At 35.7% G+C, this 23,640-nt stretch overlaps 1 long non-coding RNA gene across 1 annotated transcript; it reads left to right on the top strand.

Annotated features, from left to right (window-relative positions):
* The first annotated feature begins 7,281 nt into the window (after positions 1-7,281).
* On the top strand, positions 7,282-22,571 carry LOC129735383 (uncharacterized). The gene is made up of 3 exons (XR_008730958.1): positions 7,282-7,331; positions 16,045-16,161; positions 22,198-22,571. It is a non-coding gene; the product is annotated as an uncharacterized LOC129735383 (long non-coding RNA).
* Positions 22,572-23,640: the final 1,069 nt, after the last annotated feature.

The raw sequence follows: 23,640 nt of genomic DNA, 5'->3' as shown, positions 1-23,640 counted from the left end.
ATTAGAAACCTGCATCTTTCTGCAGTAACAGCTGGAGACCAAGTGGGATACCCTACAGAGCTTGAAACAGCACTAGATCATTAACAAATCTGATCATAGACAAAGCAAATTTGAAGTGAGATTCAGTTACCTAATTATCAACATAATTTCTGCTGTGGATGTCTTAAAGTAAGCCAACTGACCTCCAGCTGCGAGGTCAGAAAGGTTCTTCCACAGACCATGTCTTTCAGATACTCTAGGGCATTCAAAAGGCACTAGTCACCTATATTTAGGCATCTGAAGTCCTCCACTACAAATGCAGCACAAAGGACAATCATATTTTACAATTCATGTCAATATAAAACTGAAGAAACATAAAAGGAGAAGATATAAATATTGAAGAGAATATGAAAGCCTAAAAAATCCATTGCAAGCTAGCAAATCCTACCTTACTTTTGAAGGGAAAAACTCTGAGACAGATAAATAAATTAACCTTTAAATAGATTTAACAGGTAAGTGTACTACTCTCAATTATTTAAAATACTTACGGCACATAGATCAAATAATATAACAACAATTTTGCCAATGGAAGATGCCAGCAAATGGAAACATATGACATGTAACCATAAGAAATGTGTGACATCAGGGGGATATATGAAGGAAACATATACAGTAAAGGAGGAATGAAAAATCCTAAGGAGATATTTCAAGTGTGCGTTTGTGTTCTGACTATTCATGATCAAAAAAAATTGAAGTATACATGGGAAAGATATAATGAAGAGATACTATTATGATCAAAGATCAAGACAAGGCTTACAAAATAAGCCTGCAAGTTGTTTTGTTTTCTTCTTTCTTAGATATAGCAGAAGAATAAATGCAAGAGAGAAAAATGAACACCATAGTCCAAAGAATAGCATAAACACATCAGTAAATGGATACAGATTGTCAAGAGAAGAAACTTCATTTGGAAATTAGATGAATTTTGCCCATGAGCCTGAAGTTCCAAAACAATATCTAGTAGGATGAATGGTAGAAATACATACCAGTGTGACAATACCACAGAATTCTGAGTGCAAATGAACAATATGCTTTCGTCCAATAGACTGTGGGACAGACTACTGCCTGGAGAGCACAACTGCTGAACTAAGAAGTTCATGTTAACCCCAAACAACTGTTTATAGCATGATTCTGTATAAATCTCAGCCAATTAGTGAGGAAACTCAAACACAAATTTTGAAGACAATTTTATCTGTAAATTGTTGGAAATATCTGCAAAAAAGATATGACATCTAAGGCAAAACTAATGTGGGGTTTAGGAACTGTTCTCAACTTTTTAGTATCCTAAAGACCAATTCATCATTTGCTGTATTTCAGGGACAGGAGAAATTTACTGTGGACTGGTTCAAAAGGATCTGAAAACTAACACTATTTTAAACACAAGTAACAGAAACTCTTTTCCTCATTAGGGTAATACACACTTAGCAGTGTATTATGGGAAGCTGGGGGTTCAAACAGCTCTTCTGCTAGAGTTTCAAATCTCTGTGTAGGGAATGCTAATGAACCAAAAAGGGACAAGGGACTGACTTGCCCCTGACTACTACCAGCCATTTGTGAGGGGAAGAACATTTCTTTGCTCCATTAAGAAATTATATAAATTAGTATCTTCTAGCTTTCAAAAGAGGACTGTGAAAAAAAACAGATTAACAGAACAAAGAATAAGAGCTGCAGGACATACTGAGGTCCTTATTATATTGCCTATTTAAAAAAAACAAAACAAAAACAAAAACAACCAAAACCAAACAAAAACCACCTTTCTATTTCATTGGATTCAAGTCCTTCAAGTCCTAGATCACTATTAGGCATTGCCATACTGAGGAACATTAAATAAAAAAATCTTCTGTATATGGGACCTTGGATTTCTAATGTGTTCAGGGAATGGAGGCAAAAATACCCAATTCCATAATTAATTTCTCCTTAAATCAACACAAAGTCCTTTTCAACAAAATGACCTGATTCATGTTGTTTGTATGAGCACAAATTTCAGAGAATCTGTAGTCTCAGTTAGATTGAGAAGAGGGAATTTCTGCAGAAATTAGGTTAGGTATTTTAATTTTCTTTCTTGCATCTTATGCTGAAGCCAGATTTACAGATTTACATTTTAGTTCTTATAGGTAAAATATGCGCATGTAGTACCAACACATCCAAAGAACAAAAGTTATAATTTGTCTGATTTTTAATGTTCAATTTTATAATATAAGCTGATTATTAAAACTTTTAATACTATACCTACGCTCATTAAAATGGTATCATCGAAATATTATAAAATCCATAGCACTTGTATCAGGACTTCAAAATTGCTGTTCACATTTACTGCATTTTTATGCATGCGCTCACTGAAGCAACACACAGGTACGACTTTTTGGCCATATCTGTAACATGTTGACATGTAATGATACCTTTCCTCTTTTCCCTTTTATTTAAATAAAGTTGAGGAGAAAAAAATAAAAGTCAGAAAGCGTATATGGGGAGGATGGGGCAGGGAAGAGTGGTGTAAAATGGCAAGTAATACTATAGTCATTACAACATATATTGTAGCTATATATAGTATACATACACTACATATATATGTAGTATACAATACTACTATTATAGTAGTTCTGTTGTGGTAGAACTACTACTACTATCATAGTTCCTACTGAATTCAGCTCATGCTATTGTACTCACATGAGATGACTAGATCACTTCAAAATGTGTATATGCATGTGTGTACATTTGTATGTTGTTATCATGTACAAACCTAAAGATGCTTTTTCAGAGTTCTTTTGTCAGCTTTCTTAGCAACATTTGCTAGCTTTAAACGTTCCCACTTATAACCCCAAAGAAAAATACATGTATAAGTAGTACTGCAGAAAAAAGATCCTGATATACATTTCAGCATGTGTTTTTAAATCCTCTGACTGAAACTCACAATCCTTTTACCAGCTTAGAACACTGATAGTAATTCTATTACCACTGCAATAACCGTTCCTCTCTAATTCTCTAGACACAATTACTGTGCACCATGCAAGATGAATACAAATTAACAGAAGAGAAAACACCGTAAAAAAGGGAAAATCACTGTGGACTGAAATGTTCCTGCAGGGGATGCTCTTGCACTCTCCAGTTTAGCTGAATAAGCTTCCAGAAACCCTTAAAAAAGAACGGGGGACGACGACGACGACGACCGGGGGGGGGGGGGGGGGGGGAGGGGTAGGGGAGGGAAGAAAAAAGTGGTGGTGGGGGGGGTGGCGGGGAGAAACCCAAAACATCAAGCAATGTTCTGTATGTGATTTTTCTTCTGTCCTTGGTGATTCATACTGATACAATTAAAATTTTAATTAACATTGTTATCTAAGATTATTTTTTCTTCCATTGTACCTAGCTATTCACTACTTTAAAGAAAGCAGCCAGTGCTTATATTTAGAGAAAAAAAAAATCATTGTGTTTCACTTTTTGGTCAGTAAATGTTTCTGTTTAAATTTGTGCTGATTTATAGTGGAAGAAATTCAAGTACAAAATGCTTTTTCTATTGAATACAATTCCTCAACTCCGATATCTTTTCAAAGAAGTACCATATACCATAAGCAACCTTTAGCTGTGGACATACAAGAAAATAAGGTGAAAACAAAAGGAACAGCCTCGTTTAGCTTTGATATTTTTGACTTAAAACTAAGAAAAACTGAAGACTACAGCTACAGTTTACCACTGCCTCTGCTGGAGGCATATATGCCATGGTGACAGCCTATTTGGTTTCCACATCAGAAAATTTACAGCTGAACAATGCTACCTAATAATTCAGTGTTATTCAAAAACAAACCAAAAACAAAACCAAACCAAACCAAAACAAACAAACAAAAACCCCTAACAACAAAAACCAGCAACCTTGTTATGCAGGAACTGGGTAAAATGATTGTTGATTTTTAAGTCTTCTTATTTTGTCTTACTCCTCCTATAGTCTTCATGGGAGATTACCTTCCAGTTTTCTTATCTTTTGCAATGTATAAATCCTTACACCCCACCATACTTTACAACTTTAACAGCACTTGTACTGCTCAATGCAACATAGATCTGTCTTTTGATACAGAGAAACCATCTCTACTTTTATAAATAGAGAAGTAAACAATTTATAGCTTTCAATATCAGTTATATTATTTATTAAAAGTATCAGACTTTTAATAAAAGACTTTTAATAAAGACTTTAAAGTCCAGAGACAGGAACTGGACTGCTCAACTTAGATACTAAATTCTTATGGAGGCTCTCAAAGGCAGTTACACCCCACACACACCTCAGTCAATGATTTAGGCATTTACTTCAGGTGGGTCATTATCTTAAGTGCTTTATTTTACATGCAGGTTTTATGCCCACATTAAATAGACTCTATCCTGCCCTAATGGCCCTAAATAACAAGCAAGCGATAAGTTTTATCTCTCATTGTAAAAGCACAAGATCTATCTAGAGGTCTACCAGGTTTATGCTACAGACCTACATCCCTACACCACCCTCTCATCTTACATTCTAGTTTGACTCTATTCATCAATCATTTCTCTTAAACTTAAGAGGCAGATCAACACTGATCCTCTGACTGACCACATTAAACTTAGCTTCTCAAGGCTTTTTGTACAGCTGGTATATAATAGTTTTCCCGCTTTTCTTCATGGATAGGAAGGAAGGAAGGAACAAGTGAGCAAGCACTTGTTCCGTTGTTGATTACAAAAGCTTGCCATGTGCCATAGAGTCCACTCCTATTTTAGCTCAACAGTGCGAAGCTGTGTTAAGTAAAACTCTATTAATAACACCTGGGAGTTAAGACTGCCTGCTTTAAACTTTTCTCAAGACATTTTCATTGATCTAATTCCTATACAAGCTAAACAAGATCTAAAGCCTTCTTTTGTGCATCTTGATCTACTACCCCTCAAAAGGGTAGAATTTGTCTGCTCTCAGAGTGAAGTGTTTCTCTTCATATTTATTGATGCCTAAAGGATATATTGGAGGCTAGAAGTGCTCAGCATGATTATTTTGCATTATATGTTTTGGGGTAAACTTATACTAAAACCAGTAGACAAAAACATTAGTCAAGGTTCAATTTTTTCCAACTCTGACTGGATGTTATTTTGTATCAAATCACTCTTTTGCTCTGCTCTGCCCTCTATAGTTCAAACGAGTTACCTAAGACTCTAGTAACTGTTGTTTAATGCAATACTTGGAAAAATGTGTGTTTAGGAAGATTATTATCATCAGATGAATATTTCTGAGAGCACACTTTCCATTTATTAATACATTTTTCTTTCAGAAATGTAGCATAATATTCTGAACAAAACACTGAAGAAAAGCTGAAAGAAAAGGCAAGATTGAGGAGGCAGAATCAGAGGAGAGTGTATAGTAGAGGTGAAATTTTTAGAAAGAATTCATGAGTTTCCTTTTTTGGAGGTGGTCAGACAAATTTCTAGTTTGTCCTATGTTAGTCTTACCACAGATTTTGAAAAACTAAATTGTTCACAATGATCTTTATCTTTCCATATTTTGTACTGCAGACTGTACTAAGAGATATTTTGTGAGAGGAAAATTATTTTCCTGCTGTTCCAGTAAGATTAAATGGTTAATATGCCACTACAGTAAACTGTAATGGAATATTTCTGTCTGGAAATGGAACAGAAATCTGTTTTATCAAATCCAGAAAAGTATTTAGGCCTCAAGTTAATGTGTCTTTTCTTAAAAACATAAACCTGAGCTTAAAATTATTATGGGTAGAAATTTGCTCAAATTCACTACTATAATTTCAAAAGTATAACCTCTGATCTTTTTTGTTTTTTTCCCTTTGCAAAGTATTTCCTATTTTATCTGTATTATGGCAAAAATTTTGGAACATAATGAAATATTATAAATGAAATGCAGGTTATTATTTTACATTTTAAAAGAAAAATGAACAAACTTTTTTTCTATCAAACACTAAGATCTGGGTCTTCTTTTTCTTCTTTCCTAGGGTTTTAAAATTCCCTTTACCATAATTTAAAGTAATGCAGGGGTTTACAAGATTCTAGCTGAGCAGCTCAAATATGGCCTTTCCAAAAATAGATACTTTCAGGAGTCCTGAGCAGACAGTTTTCCTAAAGGCCATAACATGTGGTCATATTCATCTTAACTGAATTCTACTCCTACACATGACAGAGAGGGCAATAAGATATGTAATAACTTGATCTAGGGACATTTTTATTTTCTTTGTGTGATTTTACTGAAATTGTGGCAAGCAGAGAAAAAATAATAAAAAAGGGAGGTTTATTATTGTTATTACTATATAGATTATGTAATGGGCATAAATAATTGTCCTTTGAGTATGAATGAAGATAGTTTCTTTTCAACAGTCAGTAAATGATGAGACAACACTTCAGATCATGAAGATTTCAGTGTATTTTCATGCAGGTTAACATAAAGTAAATAGACATAATAGAAACAAAAGTAAAAGAGAGTTGGTTCCCATATATTTCTAAACCAGTGTTGTTCTTTCTTTTTCTTGCCAACCTTTATATGTCCTTCTAGTCTTTTTATCAAACGTTCCTGTAAAGAAATTGAAAAGCGAGAGCAAAAGAAACCACATAGCAAAGTTTGCCGGCCTCTGGGCTGGGTCGTGCACAGAATGCTGGTGCCTAAATGTTTTCTGAAATGGAATCAAGCATCATGACTTGGAGTTGTAAGCTAGAGGGCGAGTTAGTACCTTTGGAGTGATAAATCAAACCCACTCAAATGGTGCAACAGAAGCACTTCCAGTTATTTAACCACAGAATCTGAAATTTCTCTTCCTTTCATAGCTTAGCTGCCCTTACCAGGGCAGGCTGTTCTGTCTAGGTCGAAGCCAGAGACTGAAATCTCTGCTAGAGTAGCTGCCTCACAGGGTAGTGGGGTTTTTGTTGTTGATTTTTAGTTGAGGGGTGGTGCTATTTTTTTGGTTGGTTTGGGGATTTGTTGTTGGGTTTTGGGGTTGGGGTTTTTTTCTACATTTCTTCTTTTTTTTTCTAAATGGCCCAGAGCTGAACCTTTTGGTAGTTCAAAATCTGGTCACTAGGGGACTCCTCCAGCAGATAGTAGAAATATGTTAGTATTCCCCAATATAAGGAGAAAGCACTTTGCTTTCCTCTTTCTCCAAAAGCTTCCTGCCAGTAGACTGCCATTTAAGAGACACTACCAGCATCTCCATCCTTAACTGGCTTACATTTCAAAGGAGGAAAACCAAAACACAAACACCTAAAAGATCTGTATAAACTCATTCCAGGTCCTGTCTCACTTTAGCAAAGAGGTACCTTGTGAAAGCTCTGAAGAGGTAAGTCCAGACAAATGAATACACAGAATCAGGCACAATCGGTTTTGGAATTTCTTCTGGCTGGTTTTCTGGTTTAGTGCTCTACATTGTGATTGTTGTGAATCTCTCTGTTGGTGACTAAATACTTTCAAGTAGGAGCCTGAGGAACCCAAGGCACCAGATGTACACTGAACAGCAGTAGTCACCTACATGACTACACCCTTCTCACCACATTACTCCACAATCTTCTGGCTTCTCAGTCTCAGGTCTTCTTTTCTGGCTTCTGCTACTCCCACAAAAGAGTTTATTCAGCTTAATGTGGCTCAGAGAAAAGGGTCAGAGGGGAAGATGAAGAAATCCTTATGACTAAAAAATACTGCATCAGCCTATGTGTGCATCTTTGCCCAGATCAGTTTCCAGATAGCTTTCTCTGAAACTACACAACTACACAAGCAGGCATAAGAATAAGCAAAACAGCTAAACAACTTGATTTTTTTTTTTTTTTTACACTGGCATCAGCAGTAAAAAGCCTTTCAAGAAGCTAAAAATCTAAACTTTTTTTTTTGAGTACTGTGCCTGAGGTCGCCCACGTAAGTTCTATGTATAACAGAAGATTTTCCTCTTCTGTTGAATTATGTACCAAGTTTCTTGATGGATTGGTCCTATCTCCCTCCTTTTCTTATCTGCTTTTCAAATTTTTTACTTTATAGGATGAAATTTTTATATTAGCTTTTTTTTTTTTTTCAGAAGAGAAGATGGCAATTTTTTATAGTAAGTTGATTCATTTAACAGGGTAAGGGAAAAGAAATAATATTATTTTCCCATTATACAATTCTTTATCTCTCTTTTCCTTTAAATAATTGTCTGGGTAAAATGGTCCAGTCACTAAATTAAATTTGGCCTAAGAACAGTCCTCACTAAAATGTAGCCTTTTATTTTTTCCATAGAAAATTATATTATCATACTTTGGAAATAGTATTCTGAATACAGAAGACAGAAAGATTCATAGGTCCTCACAGTATCTATTGGGTTTTGTTGGCCTTTCTTCACTGTAAACATTACAAAATGAAATATCATCATCCTCATTACAAGACACTATTTTAGAGGGAATAATGATTTTTTAAAGCATATTATACCATAAAGTTAATAAAAGAAGACCCTTTAGTTATCAAAATTGCTTCAAAATGCAATTCTTTTTTGAAAAAATTAGTTTTCCTAGGGCTTTTTGGGTGGATGATGTTTTTATTTTTTCTTCTAAGACCTGCTGAATAACAGCTTTCTAGTATTTGAAGCTTTCCGAACAAAAGTATAGGAACAGCCACCTTAATAGATGTGACAAATCTATGTGAGATAATTCTACTAATATACCTAGTTTATTGAAGAAGGTTTTGCATTAATTGAGTGCTGATGGTAAACTGTCTTTTATCAGTCTACATACATTCTCACCACCGAAGGAGGGTCCATTTGAATAACCTTTAGACATCTATATTGCATGTGTTTACCTCAGAGATAATTTGTAGCTTGGTTTTATAGCCAGGGAAGTAAAATGATGCTTTTAAGTTACAGTTAATTTTATCTAATGGCAGATGCCTAAATCTGAACCTCTGAACTCTGTGAAGTAACCTATTTCTCTCTATTAAGTTAAAACGGAGTCTAGATGAGATCAGAAATAGATGTTCATGTGACATGATCACTTAAGCTGTATTATACCAGCTAATATCTCTATCTTTCCTTACTCAACAAGGACCTGTCCTCTGCTTGCCAATATCAATTAATTTTAAGTCAGATAATTTGAAGTGAGATCCCTTGAAGCAGTCTAAAAGCCAGCTTTGGAGGCTTGCAAAAGTTTGACCTGTACTGTTACAGGTATTCTAGAGTAAACTACATACATGTGAAACGGGACAAAAATATGGAGACTGTTCAAACTAGGTATAGGAAGTGCATTGGGTTAAATAATTGTCATGTAATTTGGCAATCAGCTATCTTCAGAAAGGCTATCATCTTTTTAGACAAGTCCTGATTAGCTCTCCTTGCTGATAGTGTAACTAACAATTTTCTTTTTTCAGTCTTCAAATTTTCAAATAAGACTATGGCAGAAGTTATAGAAAACAGTGACTCTGCACCAATGTCTTGGAAAATCTTTTGACAGCCAGCTGGAGGAAAGTTTGCACAGCACACAAAATAGTTTTTATGTTCTGCAGACTTTAAAATCAGTAGCTTAGGGACCAGTGTCAGCCTGGACCACAGTGGAGCAGCACAACATTGTTCTCAGAAGTGTGTTCCTAGCCATTTAGGCAATATTTGATTGCATGTGAATGACACAGAGTTTAATATAGGACTGTGAGGTGAACTCAGCTGGGTTACAGCATTGCTCAGGTAAAGTGATATAGGACAGAAGACAATGACCAGTTGAGAGACTAGGGTGATAGTAGGGGACAACATACAACAGAAACACTTCAAGGGGCGGGCTATGGGCAAAGGCAAGAGACACTTTCCTTCTGAGAGCCTGTTCTCTCCTTTCTCATAAAATCTTTATGGATTTTAAGTAATATTTTTAATATCAACACAGAAATCACATTTGCTATATGGTTACAATCATGTGTTAGCTGGGAATCAGGGCTGTCCCCTTGCATGCATAACTAACGCATTAGGTCATCATTTCCCTGGGTGGTTTAGAAACTTCTTTGAGGCAATAAAGTGACTTGAGAGAAGTGATTAACTGAAGTCCTAACCATCTTCACAGAAAAGTGTTTAACTTACTGTTACAGGAGTCCTCAAAGTAGGAATCACTGTCAGCCCTGGAGATTCCCCCCAGGCAGTCCCTGCTCTGGATGGACTCATTCCTAGATGTTCTTTGTATGCTTAAATGTCCTGGGAAAAGAATCTGGCTGTTCCAGGGACTCCTGGAGGATGTTTCTGCTGCAGAATCAACTAAACTGTGCATAGATTAAATATATATATATATATAAATAGTCAGGAATGGACACATAAGACAGTCTGTTGCAGTATTTAGGATACATAGACTGTGGAGTAGTTGGGATATGATTTGCATGTAGTTTAAGCTAGTCAACAGGAATAGATCATGCATAAACCAGAGTAGCTGCAGTTGATATGGGCAAACTGATTGTAAGAGTTCACCAGAACCGCAGTTCAGGGGGTCTTGTCAAATTTAGCCAGAGACTCCTTTGTACTGACACTTGCAATGGAGACTGACTACTTGGTGGTGAATGACCACTCTTTCAGAGATTTGATTCATCACATGAGCATTACCTTTTGTAAAAGATGCAATACATTGGTGTTATAACACTCTATGCATGTGTTTCTGTGCAACACCATGTCACCCCTGTATAATTAACACCAGTTCAAAAGTGTTGGCCCCACCTTGCAGTGATGAGCAGCAGGCATAGTTTCACAGAGAGTAAATGGCTCTAGGATGGCCATGGCAGTATCTGCATCACAAAACTGTTCTTCTCCTGCCATGCAACCCCCTCCCCTAACTTTGCTTACAGCTTTGCATCCTTTCCTAATGTCAACTTCTTTCCAGCCTTTGCCCCCATCATACTATGACACCTTTACCACAAATCCACCATGTACTGTATGCTCTGATTGTAATGAACCAGGATTAGCGTGTACCAAAGCTTCTCAGAAAAGATTTTGCTTTCTTCAATCATCTTTCCTGAATTCATTTGTAAATTTATACTGCCCTCTGATTACATTGCACAATTTGACCCTAAATTATGAAGACAAAGGCAAAATGTGTTTTAGCCTGTGTAATACACGTGGAACACTTTCCTAAAATTCCCATTACAGAATATAAATAGAGATATGCTGTGTAGTCAGCTTTTACTGAATCTGAATGAAAATTCATTAGTAGGAACTGCATTTGGTGGTGTTTGTCTGTTGCAACCCTTCACATTCCTATTATTGAGCAGGCATCTAATCTGCTTAGCCTGATCCAGACTGTAAATTTGTCGCTTGATTGAATACTGGTTTTAGTGTTGATGATATCCCTGGGATCATGAACATCATAAAATAGCTGCCAAGAACTGATCAGCTAAATGGAGATATGAGAACAGTGAATGTCAAGACAAGCAAAGATATATAACTTAGTGACACTATACACCAAGAAACAGAAAGGGGATCTAAGCTTTCATGAAAGAATGATTCAGGTCAAGAGCACTTAAGGTTTGGAAGTGGCTGCTATGCCGGTCCATCCTTCTACTGTTTAACGTAAAGTCAGACGATCTATGGTATGTATCTGGTTACAGGAAAGGATTTCTGAGCCCATAGAGGCAAATAACTATTTCACATAATCAGATTTTCAATAGCAGCTGGTCTCAGGTGAATGATAGGTAAATTAGAAAATCTGATGCTTCCCCGCTCCCCACTCTGTTAAGTGTGAAGATCTTGTGTTAAAAATTATTAACTTGCAAAATACTTAAACCCCACTGACACAAAATTAATTCAAAAGAAGGAAAAACTTTCAGTGTTTATTATTTTCCCTTTTCTCCTCCTTCTGTTGAATTTATCCTGACTTGAGTTCTGTTAAATGAACTAGCAATTTGTGGCAATTTATTAAACCAGGCAACTTTAACTTAGACTAGTCATAGCCATGGAAGAAACAGCAAGTCACACTTTTCGATCCTTTTTGTCCTCAGTCTAACTAAGCAGGTAGTTATGTGTTGATAACCAGCTCTCCAACATACCTAATTTACTGCTACAGTGGTCTCTAGATGTACCTATCTTCCACTATAGTGGTGCCTATGAAACATAAAGGAAATGATGGGTTCAAACTTCTGAAAGCACCAGCAAAAGAAATACTTTCTTGTTTTTAATCTCAAGAATTAAGTGTTCTTTGTGAATTCTAATCATGAAGCTGGGATGTGATACTGAGCTTTGAAGCCGTGTAGTCATTTTGGAGAATAGAGAAGTGAGGGAATCCTTCAGTTCCTGGAAAGACCACATGGTAGAGAACACTAAGGTATAGTTGCTTTCCTGAAATTCAGTTTTCAAAATTGCCTTGTTCACTGTTTCCAAAATTCCTGACTAGAAGGCTGGAGTAGTTTCTTCACCAGAAAAAGAACTTAGATCTGTCAAGCAACATGAAACTCTCAAAGGCAATGTCCTCTAGGGAATAATTGCTCTGTTGGTAATGTACAGGGAAGCAGTGACTAAGATCCTGAACATTTGGTATCTATTCACAGAACCACAGAACCATAGAATGGTCTGAGTTGGAAAGGACTTTCAAGTATCAGCTAGTCCAACCCTCTGTCATATACAGGGACATCTTTCACTAGATCAGGTTGCTCAAAGCCCTCTCCAACCTGACCTTCAACACTTCCAATGATGGGACATTCACACTTTCTCTGGGCAACCTGTGCCAGTGTCTCACCACCCTCACCATACACATTTCTTCCTTATGTCCAATCTACACCTACCCACTTTCAGTTTAAACCCATTACCCCTTGTTCTGCTACTACAGGCCCTGGTAAAAAGTCTCTTTCCACCTTTCTTATAAGCCCTTCTTCACTATTGAAAGGCTGTAACCAGGCGTCCCCAGAGCTTTCTCTTCCCTAGGCTGAACAACCCCAACTCACTCAGCCTTTCTTCAGAGCAGAGGTGCTGCAGCCTTCTGACTGTCTTCACGGCCCTCCTCTGGACCTGCTCTGACAGGTGCGTGTCTGCCTTGTGCTGGGGATCCCAGAGCTGGGTGCAGTACTCTTGGTGGGGTCTCATGAGTGCGGACTAGAGGGGGAGAATCTCTTCCCTTGACCTTCTGGCCATGCTTCTTTTGATGCAGCCCAGGACAGGATTGGCTTTCTGGGCTGCGAGCCCACATTACAATCACGGACTCAACATGCTCTTTCTCTTTCAGAAAGCGAAATAAATAAATCAGTAAGTAAATACATAAACTGAGAATTTTCAATATTGACAGCTATAAGTATATCCCTTTAAATGAAATCTCACTTAAAGTTTTGGTAGACAAGGACTAAAGAATAGAATATGTTATTTTAGCAAACTGTGAACAAGTCAAGAAGTAATCAGTAACTGCTTTTAGTTTATTTGACTAAATTTATTTCCCTGATTGTTTTGCCTTCTTCGAATAAAACTTTTTTGTGACAGAGTACTATATCAAGTTACCTGTTCTAAATCAACTAAGCTCCACTATGTAAGGTGTGGATTTTTAGCTGGAGGATTAATATTTAGTGGACATGTCTATTAGTGCATTAACAAAGCTTTTAAAAGACTGTATTCATTTTGGCACAGCTCTCTTGAAGTGTTTTGCTAAATTTATCTAATTTCTACTGTTTGAGGAATGGTAAGGATTTGGGGTTTTGAATGTATGTGTCAGTAATTCTTGCATCCCATTGAACAAATACTGAATTAGGTGAGAACCAATATGCTTTAGGAAGCATATAAATGACACTATGTTAGAAAAAAAACTCACAGGCATTGCTGATAACTGTAGTTTTCTTTTTACTTCACCAGAAACTAGAATATTTATGCCTCAGATCTACTGTTTGCAGATTTAGCAAGGCTGACACTGGATGTTAGTATCAGTGGAAGCACTTTAATATTTTAATTTCCTACTATTTTTTTCCTTCCTTCTTCTTCTGAGAATTATGGTGGTTGTTTTTTTTAAGATGAGGAAAGCATACCAGCATTCCTTTTTTCATTCTTGCATCAATTTAATTGATGCTCTAGAACTGCCTGCTATTATACATGCAAAGGGAGTTGATTAATTAAAGCATATTAGCTCCAAGAGAAATAATCTATTTTGGGGTGGTTTTTTTTTACTTTTTCATAGATGAAATAGTCATTCTTCTCTATACATATAAATCAAGGTTTTCAGTTAATACTGTAACTATTCTTTTATGAGTTTTTTTCCTTTGATTGGCTTAATTTAACTAACTTTTGATAGTGATACCTAAACAATATAGTCCTTTTTTTCCCAGAATCTATTCTCATAGGTAGAACAAAAAGAGAAGAGGACAAATTTCTTTTTCCCTGTATGTGCTTTTTCTTTCTTTTAGTCCTCTTATTGATACTCCTTTCCTCTTAGCCTGTACATAGAAAATGTCCAGCCTGGGGAAGAGATGCTGCATATATCTTAATTCATATTTGCCTATAATAAATCATTTTATCATAATTTATTTGATAGCACTGTACTCTGTATTCATATGTGTCCTTCCAAAGGTCTTTAAAGGTCTTTGAACACAATTTGAAGCTATTTTGATGAGCAGGGTGTGTCAGTGTGCTCCTCCTCCCCATCATGACCTTTATTTCCGTAACAATCATCAACTGATAACCACCAGTGGCAGTCCTGATTGATGTGTCTGATCATCCGGTCTTGGTGGCTGTGTCCCTCTCAAAGTAAATTTGGGGGAAACAGATAACAACACAGTAGCCAAGGGATAATTTATCAGTGTTCCCACCTAACTACCATGCTTGACAAGGTCCAGCTCAAGCCAAGTTTGAAAGAAAATTCTGTAGTTGGTATGCAAATATGACTATGAGTCAATTATCTTACTCCACAAATAGTGGACAGCCCAGGACCCATTGAATTCTCCTGCTAAACAGTGGGTTGCATGCCAGGATGTCCCCTTGAGCAGGGACATCTCTCAAGGTTACTCCTCCAGGCTGAGAGATTCTGTGCCACAAGAGATTCTTGGTAAGTGATTAATAGCATGCTATACTTGGAAATCTTAGCTAAGTGATATAAAGGATTGATTATGCACATATAATCCTTTAGATATAAACAGTCGACCAAGTCTGGGACTAAGTCTGGATCCAGCTGCACCTGAACTCCCCTCTGAGAAGGAGTTTAGAATGCAAGGGGGTCCTTTCTGAATCTCATGACTCAACAGGAGGGTCTCCCTGTCCTCCATGCAATAAATAATCAAGTGTACCTTGTCATCAAATCTTGTTAAACCACTGTTGCATTTTATTATCAAACTTGTTAAATCACTGTTTTATACCAATAAACGTTGCTTCTCTCTTATGAGTGAAGTGCGTCACTCCATCCACAACACGGGGTAGGACCATGTTCTTTGCCAAGGCCAGGTGTCAGAGACTATCTGTACCGATTTTACATAATACTTGACGCTATCTACCTATGCTCACTGTGATACCATGAGGTACTAAATATTTTTAATATTTTTACTAACTTTTACCTTTCTGACTGTTTCTTTCAGTTTAATGTGTGTGAAATAATGTTAGAACTATATTGTAGCCCATCAGAGTTGCAGGTATAACACGTGCAGAGGCAGGACATGAAGGGCCTGTGGGAGTTTGAGAACATAACATGCCAGGATATGGTACTGAAGAGGCACATAGAGCAGAGGGTGCCTTGTACTTTTTTGCAGGGCTGTCCACAATGTTCTGTGATGGCCTGAACTGAAAACAAAAGAACAAACAAAAAAAACCAAACCAGTAATTATGATAACCTTAATACCGTAGAGATGGTGACAGGAGTAGTGGCCCAGTTTGCTTATTGGATCTGGTTTTACCATGTTGTACAGATTTACCCTGAAGCCTGTTAGAAGTATAATTAACACACAAAACTGAGTTTTTCTTTTTTAAAAAAAAAAAAAAAATCAAGTCAACATCTTTAAAATATGAACTTCAGATAATTGCAAAATAAATTTGTGAAGGCTTTCTCAATTATTTGATTGTAATATACAATCTTATCACTTTTTATTGTCCTATCCATATTATATCATATAATATGCAGGTGGAGAGACAAAATGTGCATCAAAAATTTAATGAGCTTTTAGGTTATCCTCATGGAATCTCAGTTCACCCACCCAATAAGACTGATCACTTCACTCAGCTGAAATGGATAGCATAGGTAGGCTATTTGGCCTTCTTTTTTCTTCTTTGATTCAATACAGAAACTTTGTTAACTGATATTTTGCACATATTCTTCAGGTTTTGATCTGCAGGTCTATTGCTTATTTATATACCTAGTCAACATATATTGTTTCAATTGATATGCACATTTTTTCCTACACTTAATCTTTTGTATATTCTATAAATTGAATCCTATTTTTTCAACCTTTTTCTCAATTCATTAAGACTCTTCTGAATTCTTATTCTTTGAACACTCAATCTCTTCCAGCTTAGAACCATCTGAAAATGTAATAAATATGCTATTTCCTGCATTATCAGGTCAACCTTGACAATATTTTATGCCTGCAGACACAGATTCTTAGTCATCCTTTCTCTGGGCTAGTGAAACAGTGGTATTATTACCTTTTTGGAACCATTTTTACATCTGTTACAACAGCTTCCTATGGACCACGTTTTCTGAACTTGATTAAGAGAATGTCATGTGAGACAATATCAAAAACCCCACTGGAGTCCGTATATGACATTTTTTGTCTCTTGCCACAAGGCCTGTTCCTGTGTCATGGGAGGAAATTAGATTGGTTTGACACAGGTTTTTTGTTGACAAATTCATGATGGCTGTAGGTGTTATATACCCTTGTGTTGACATTACCATAAAATAGCAAGAAATAAGTACAGAAGGAAAACCCTCTACCTGCGTATGAACAGTTTTGTGGGTTTTTCTTTTTTTCTTCCAAGCTTAGGAGGGACATTGATTTTGCAGTATCTCTGAACCCCATGATTTTCTTTGTAATTTGGCACACATATTCTCAGTTTCAAAACAGCTCCTTGAAACAGCTTCTTGACTGTAGGTTCAGCCCAAATATATAACCTTTAAAAAGAACACCCACTATTTCCATTGGTCAATTGCATCTGGTGCTACAGGGAGAATTTGCAAGGATTGGTTCCTCACAGAGACCAGTGCTTAAACAGCTGAAAACCTGGCACCATAGGGAATAGATTCCACTTCCATGGAAAATGAAATTTAAGATTTTGATGGTTTTGCTGAATGGCATGCAGAATACTGTGCAGAGATGCAATTCAAGTTATTCTTTACAGGAATATTTTCATCTGGAAAACTTGGATATCCATAAATATCTCACAGGTATTTCCAACAGGCAAATCACATTTAATTCAGCTGCTTAAGCTGACATAGAAATTCTTCAGCTTTTACTCCTTCAATTCACATAGTGTAAACCCTTTCCAGGAGCATGATATAAAATGCAAACAAAGAGTATAACAAAACAGGGAAGGGGAAGGTAAGTCTTGCAGATATTTAAAATGCTTCAAAAAATATAAACCCTTCTGTATTATAAGGTAATAAATAAATATGGAAATAATGTATAAAGAATATAAAGATACGTGAATACAAGAATATGTGAAGAATATAAACTATATTTTTTGCAATACAAAATATGGTTTAGAAGTCTTGAAAAAGTGTATTTTGAGTGTGAAATTATTAATAAAGGATATGCAGATTATAATCCCCTAAAGTAAAATATCTGTCTCGTAAGGACCTACCTCTATTCTATAGGAATGATCTGATTGTTATATTGTGTTGAAATTTGGGGAGCCATGAAAGAAAAACAGTAGGGTATACTTTCAAGTCTTTGAGCTCAGGCTACTCCTCAGGCAGCAATGCTACATTTATCACACACAATCCAGGTTAAAGCTATCATTTTATGACCTAAAAAAAAAATTATAGAAAACTACAATGCAGAAGATAAATTAAACTACTTCTTATGCAGAGGAGGTATTAGAACTAAGCGTAAGGAATGTCTGTTTTCTGAAAACTGCTTGGCATGCAGTATTACCTGAACTATGTCAGTGTCCTTTCCCTGTAAGCAGTATCACCTGGGTACTTAGGCAATTGCTTTATTTGTCCTAGGACCTGCTCTACTTACAAGTAATTGAGAACCATTTTGGCTGTTTCAGCTTTTGCTGGGCATATGTTTGCTTGGCTACAAAACCTGTTATAGCACAAGTCATGAAATGGTCATGAAAATTTGTGAAGTTCCTTTTAAAGACTAGTGATTTTCAATGGTGATTTTTTATTTTTTTTAGAAAATTTGTGAAGTTCCTTTTAAAGACTAGTGATTTTCAATGGTGATTTTTTATTTTTTTTAGTAAGTTGTATTTATTACAGCAGTGATACTGCTATGACTTTGTAAAGCCAAGCAAAACATACAGAAAAATACATAGTAGAAAGAAAATCTCAAAATAACATTACCTGTTCCTTCTGTTTTCACATTTTTTACAGAAAGTTTAGATTTCATTAGGAAACTTTTTATATCCCAGATAACTTGGTAATAGGATTGCAGAATAACACTCCTTTAAATCAACTGAAAGGCACCAACAGATTTAAATTGACCCGTCTCTACATAATGGCTTTCTAATTCCAAGATCATCTGAGCAAGACTTATGAGAATTTAGTTTAACCTGAAATAAGTTTTCACTTTAAAGAGTTCCCTACAGACTAAAAAAAAAAAAAAAAAAAAAAAAAAAATACCACACCAAAAAACCCCACAACAAATTAATGGACATTTGTTGAAAATTTTCTAGGATTCTGTTGTGGTCTTTTTTGTTCCACTGGCAAGCTGGACACTTGCAAGGGAACGAGATCTACCCCAACAAACAGACAAATGTGATTCTGACTACATATGTCTAAAATTTGGGCAAGTACTGTTCACACTAGTATTGATGTTCATAGTCAGTGCAGAGAAAAGGGCATTTTAAGAGCGTGACTCATTAACGACATAGAAATAAATAATGTCCTATAATTTTCTATTTCTCATCTCTTACTGTGAATTAAATCCAGACAGGTAGATGTGGACATGTACATATGCAAATACACATATGTGTGTATGTTCAGAGAAATCCTCATAACTTCCAAACAAAACAGTAGAACACATGGTGTCCCAGTCAGTTGAATGGAGCACTGGACTACGTGCAGTTCCTTAACGTTGAACTAGCATAAGGTCCAGCTATGCAGCAACAGCAGGAGCCACACAGCCTTCTGCTCTCTTCTGCTTCACTCTTCTGCTCCTCTGCGCTTGGTGCATTCATTTTTGTGGGGTTTTAAACTGTACAACAATTTTCAGAGGAAAGGAAGAGTTAAATGACTACTCTGTGGAGTTATTTTAGTTACCTTGACACTTCATCTCCTAAAAAGTGAGATAAGAGCTGTCAAAAAATGTAAATGAAAACACAAATAGTCTTAAAAGATTTTATTGCATGTAAGCAGATTTTATTGCATGTAAGCAGATTTTACTAATCAACACGGTAAGTCAATGATGCACGTCTTTTCACAACTTAAACACAGCAAATATAAATTAATATGCATTGTGAGCAAGATCATATTTTGTCTTCATTACTAAAAAGCTATTTTTTGGTTAATGTTCTTTCTGTGGCTGTTAGTAGTTCACTGATTTTGTGGGTCAGAGTATGGGATCACAATGTTCAGCTTATTCTGTAACAGACTGTGGTGCTCATTGGCTGTGTCTCTGACTTCTATAACTGTTAATTAGTTCTATGTGAACCACTTAATATTAAAGCTAATTTTTGCTCTTTATTCCCTCATTTGAACATTTTTTTTGAGCAATTAACTCAGCTTTTGCTGTGCTTGGGTCTTCTCACATATTAACATCATTAATCATTAAGAATGTTAAAAGGTGTTTTGCCTCTCCTTAATAAATGCTAAATTATAAATGTGGACAAAGATGCAACCAAGTAATTTTAAAGCAAAGACAGTAACATAATAAATTTCCTGGAGCACTACAGAATGTCAGGTTAGTCTGAGATGTGAATATATATGTAAATCTGGGAAAGAGTTTGTGAAAGAGAAGAGTGATGCAGTTGTACAGAAATGTAATGTAATTGTTCAGCTTGACATTAGTCCTGATGAGATAGATTTTAAATACTTGTCTTGTTTACAAGACAACTTTCTGAGACATTTATTTTAAAGATTAAATCAAAATTGATGAGAACATAGAAATCTCATCAAGATGATTTTACATTGAGATTATTCTCATCTCCTAAAAGTACAAGCCCTTTTTCATAATATGGTTTCAGGCCAAAAGGCAAACAGAAAACAGTGGAAGAGCAGAAATGCTGTACATTGACTTATCAAATCAGAGGCCACAGACATGCTGCATCAGAAATTTAATTTGTTTGAAGCAACATTTTAGATAACATTAATTATTTGCAAATTAATAATAAAACATATTGTCACAAAGTGTTTTCGTCAGCTGTGCTATGCAACACATTATTCTATTACCAGATTTCTAGCTGAATTCAAGGTTAAGTCATTACTAAGACTAGCAGTTACCTTACTACCTATTGCTCTGGGTGGCAAATAACAACTCTTTAGCCTTACTGATTTATATACAGGTCTGAGAAAGCACGTTACATCTATTTCTTAGCCACCTGGTGTCATGTAACTTCAACTCCCTATAGTCCTTGGCAGGACACATTGGCTGGGCTTATATAGTCATCTGACATATTGAAAAGTTTGAATAAAAAGGAGAAAAGTGATTCTTTTATATTTAAAATGCCTAGGTGTTTCTGTATGAGTTTATTATTATAAATAAATTAATCTGTCACTAAGAAAATATCAGGACAAGCAGAAAGATAAAATAATAGTTTCACATATAATTCACAATGTGAAAACCAGCTCTTGTCACTGGTTCCCTCTTTAGTTATTTCTTAACTGAAATTTATCTCCTTTGCTCAGAAACGGTACACACCTCACAAATATTCTGTCTGTAATGATATTACTCAATCTGTATGCAGAGCTTTCAAAATGTTTCAATTTACACCCACTTTGTCTTTTACTGCCTTATCCACAGATGAGGCAAATGTAACAATGACACACAACATTAAATGGAGCTGATCTGCATGAATCTTTGTTCTTAATGTTCTCTATTCTAGCTCTATAGACTTCAGGGTGAAACAAAAATAACAGCTGGACCAACAACTTCTGGCCTCTGCCACTCAGTATCTTATAGAGATTATTAATAAAACAAAGTAGACCAAATAACCAAGGCAATTGGAACTATCTACTTCAGTGTTCCACAAAAAGATGTTTCTATATATACACTGACATGAGGACTGTCACATATTTGAAATATTTTTTATTTATTTATTTTTAAAATCTATAATTTTCCCTTTTCAGTCCTGTTTCTGTCCAAGAATTGTTGGTATTCTTCAGTCAACGTAATGCTAGATGTGTTTCTGTCATTCAAACTTCCAGGTTTAAAAGATCTTAAAACAGATACCAAAGAGGGACCTAATGGTTGTGAGGCATTTTTAAACACAGAGTTTGTTCAAGGCATGAATCATTCTTTGTTAAGGGCAGCCAGTAAACACAAAACAAGACAATGATCTTGACATTTATTCTGTAGGGGAACATATACAGAGACAAGTCAATAGGATTCCCTTAAGCATACTAGCACAAACTTGCTAGGAAAGGATGAGAAACTCTTTGCTCCGTGTGACAGCAAAAACACAGAATCCTTCCTATTTTAGATTACCTATTTGTTCTATTAGGTTTAATTAGGTTTTTCTCAGACATTGTCTAGAACTCCTCTATGTGTATAGAAACATAAGAATTCTTAGTAACATAAACAACTCAGATTAGTATGGCAAACCTGAAAAAGCAGGGAAATATGGACGGTTTGCACAGAAGTGTTATTTCCATGTTTGAAGAAGCCTCTGCCATATCTAGTTATGGAAAAAAAACAACCCAAACCCAGTGATGCAAATTGTACCAGTAATGCATCTAAGACTGTTTCGCAGTCTATTACGTTACGGCAGCCATGTTTAATAGTCACATATCACCATATTGTATGAGGACAGAGATGAAAGAAGACAGAACCAAAATGACTCATCACCAGGCTGAATAAAAACTTTAAAAATTTATTTCCCCCCACACCCATGTCTTCCAGAACTTACTTCTGAGCTCCCTATGGCTGATTCTGATCTATGTTATTTTTTACAGAGCTCAGAGAAATCACACCAAACTTCCAGTACAATATGTGAGTTCAGAATTGGGAACAGTCTCTTTGGTATATTAACTGGGAAACTTTAAGAAGCTATTGTAATGCTATGCAGTTGAGATTTTAAGTCTTTGTACTTTAGTCAGAGAATCATGCAAAATATTTCATTCAATCTTCCATTGCATCTCTTCCCAGAAGAATAAAAAAAATCAAATGTGATTTCTGCTTCTCTTGTAATCCTTGTTTCTGTGTAGAAATACAGCATATTTCTGATAGTCTAGTGGCATATCTTAACAAAAAGTTTCAGTTAAGAGACAGATTTTTCAAGACAACTTTATGTTAAATTTTCATGAAGCATCAAAAACTTTTTTTTGGATAAATTTATGGGAATCTAAATAACACTTTTAAACTCAACACATATATGTAAATTAATTAGGGGTTTAATGGCATTGAAAGCAACTCAAAGTTTGCCAGGTTGTTCTAAGAAGTGATTTTAGACTGACCAGTAGTTTATCAAAGGCCAACATCTATGATCTTTTCCCTGTTCAGATAAGTGAGGGATATTATATCAGTTTTCAAAGAAAAGGAAGAAAGTGCTGAACCCTTTCCCAACTTGCCAGAGCTCTCCACTTAGCAAGAGAAATGAAAAGAACATTTTCGCTATCTAAACAGATTAGATTGGTACCAGGAGCTCTTTAAGTTCAATTATACTGCCTGATTTATTTAGTGAGTGGGCAGATTTTGGTAATTTCTTTAATAACACAGTAGAACAATACTTATTTCATGACATATTTAAAAAGGTTGGATTGTAATATAATAAACTACTCGGTGCGTGCCAGTAGTGACATTAAACACTTAAGGATTTCTGCATATTTCTGTGTATTCAGTTACATCAGAGTGGGAGAGAGGTCCAGATTAAAAATATGAGCAACTGAAAAAAAATAGAGTATGAGCTTTCAGTATGTCAGCTAATCCTACCCATGTGTGGCATTTTGCATGAAGTTCTGAGTAGTTCAAAAGCTCGCACCTCAAGACAGTTTTCACAAATAAAGATAAAGGTCTCAAGTATTTAACATGATAGAGACATACTCTGAGTATACAAACTAACTGTCTGTTAATTTTTAATTAATTTATTGAATGTTCTATTTTTAAAAGGAAACTTTTGCAACTGTACGCATTCAGCCTTATACTATGGGGCTTAAATTTCTCACATGAAATATATGCCCTTCAATAGCATGCAGTTTAGTTTCTTATGTTTTCCCTAAAGTCATGGTAGCATGACTTGCTTCAAGATCCAATCAGCACTGATCTTGCCAGGGATTTTTGCCATCAGATCTAGTATTCTCCATTATCTACTATGTATATATAAACTATATGCTGTGATTCAATATGTAAATTCTAATGTGGGATTAAAACCTCACTATGGTAACTGTATTCTAAGAATG

This window comes from Falco cherrug, chromosome 2 (genome assembly GCF_023634085.1).
Source record: "Falco cherrug isolate bFalChe1 chromosome 2, bFalChe1.pri, whole genome shotgun sequence".
Classification (NCBI taxonomy): Eukaryota; Metazoa; Chordata; class Aves; order Falconiformes; family Falconidae; genus Falco; species Falco cherrug.
The sequence above is the reverse complement of the archived record's forward strand: the minus strand, read 5'-3'. Positions and strand labels throughout refer to the sequence as shown.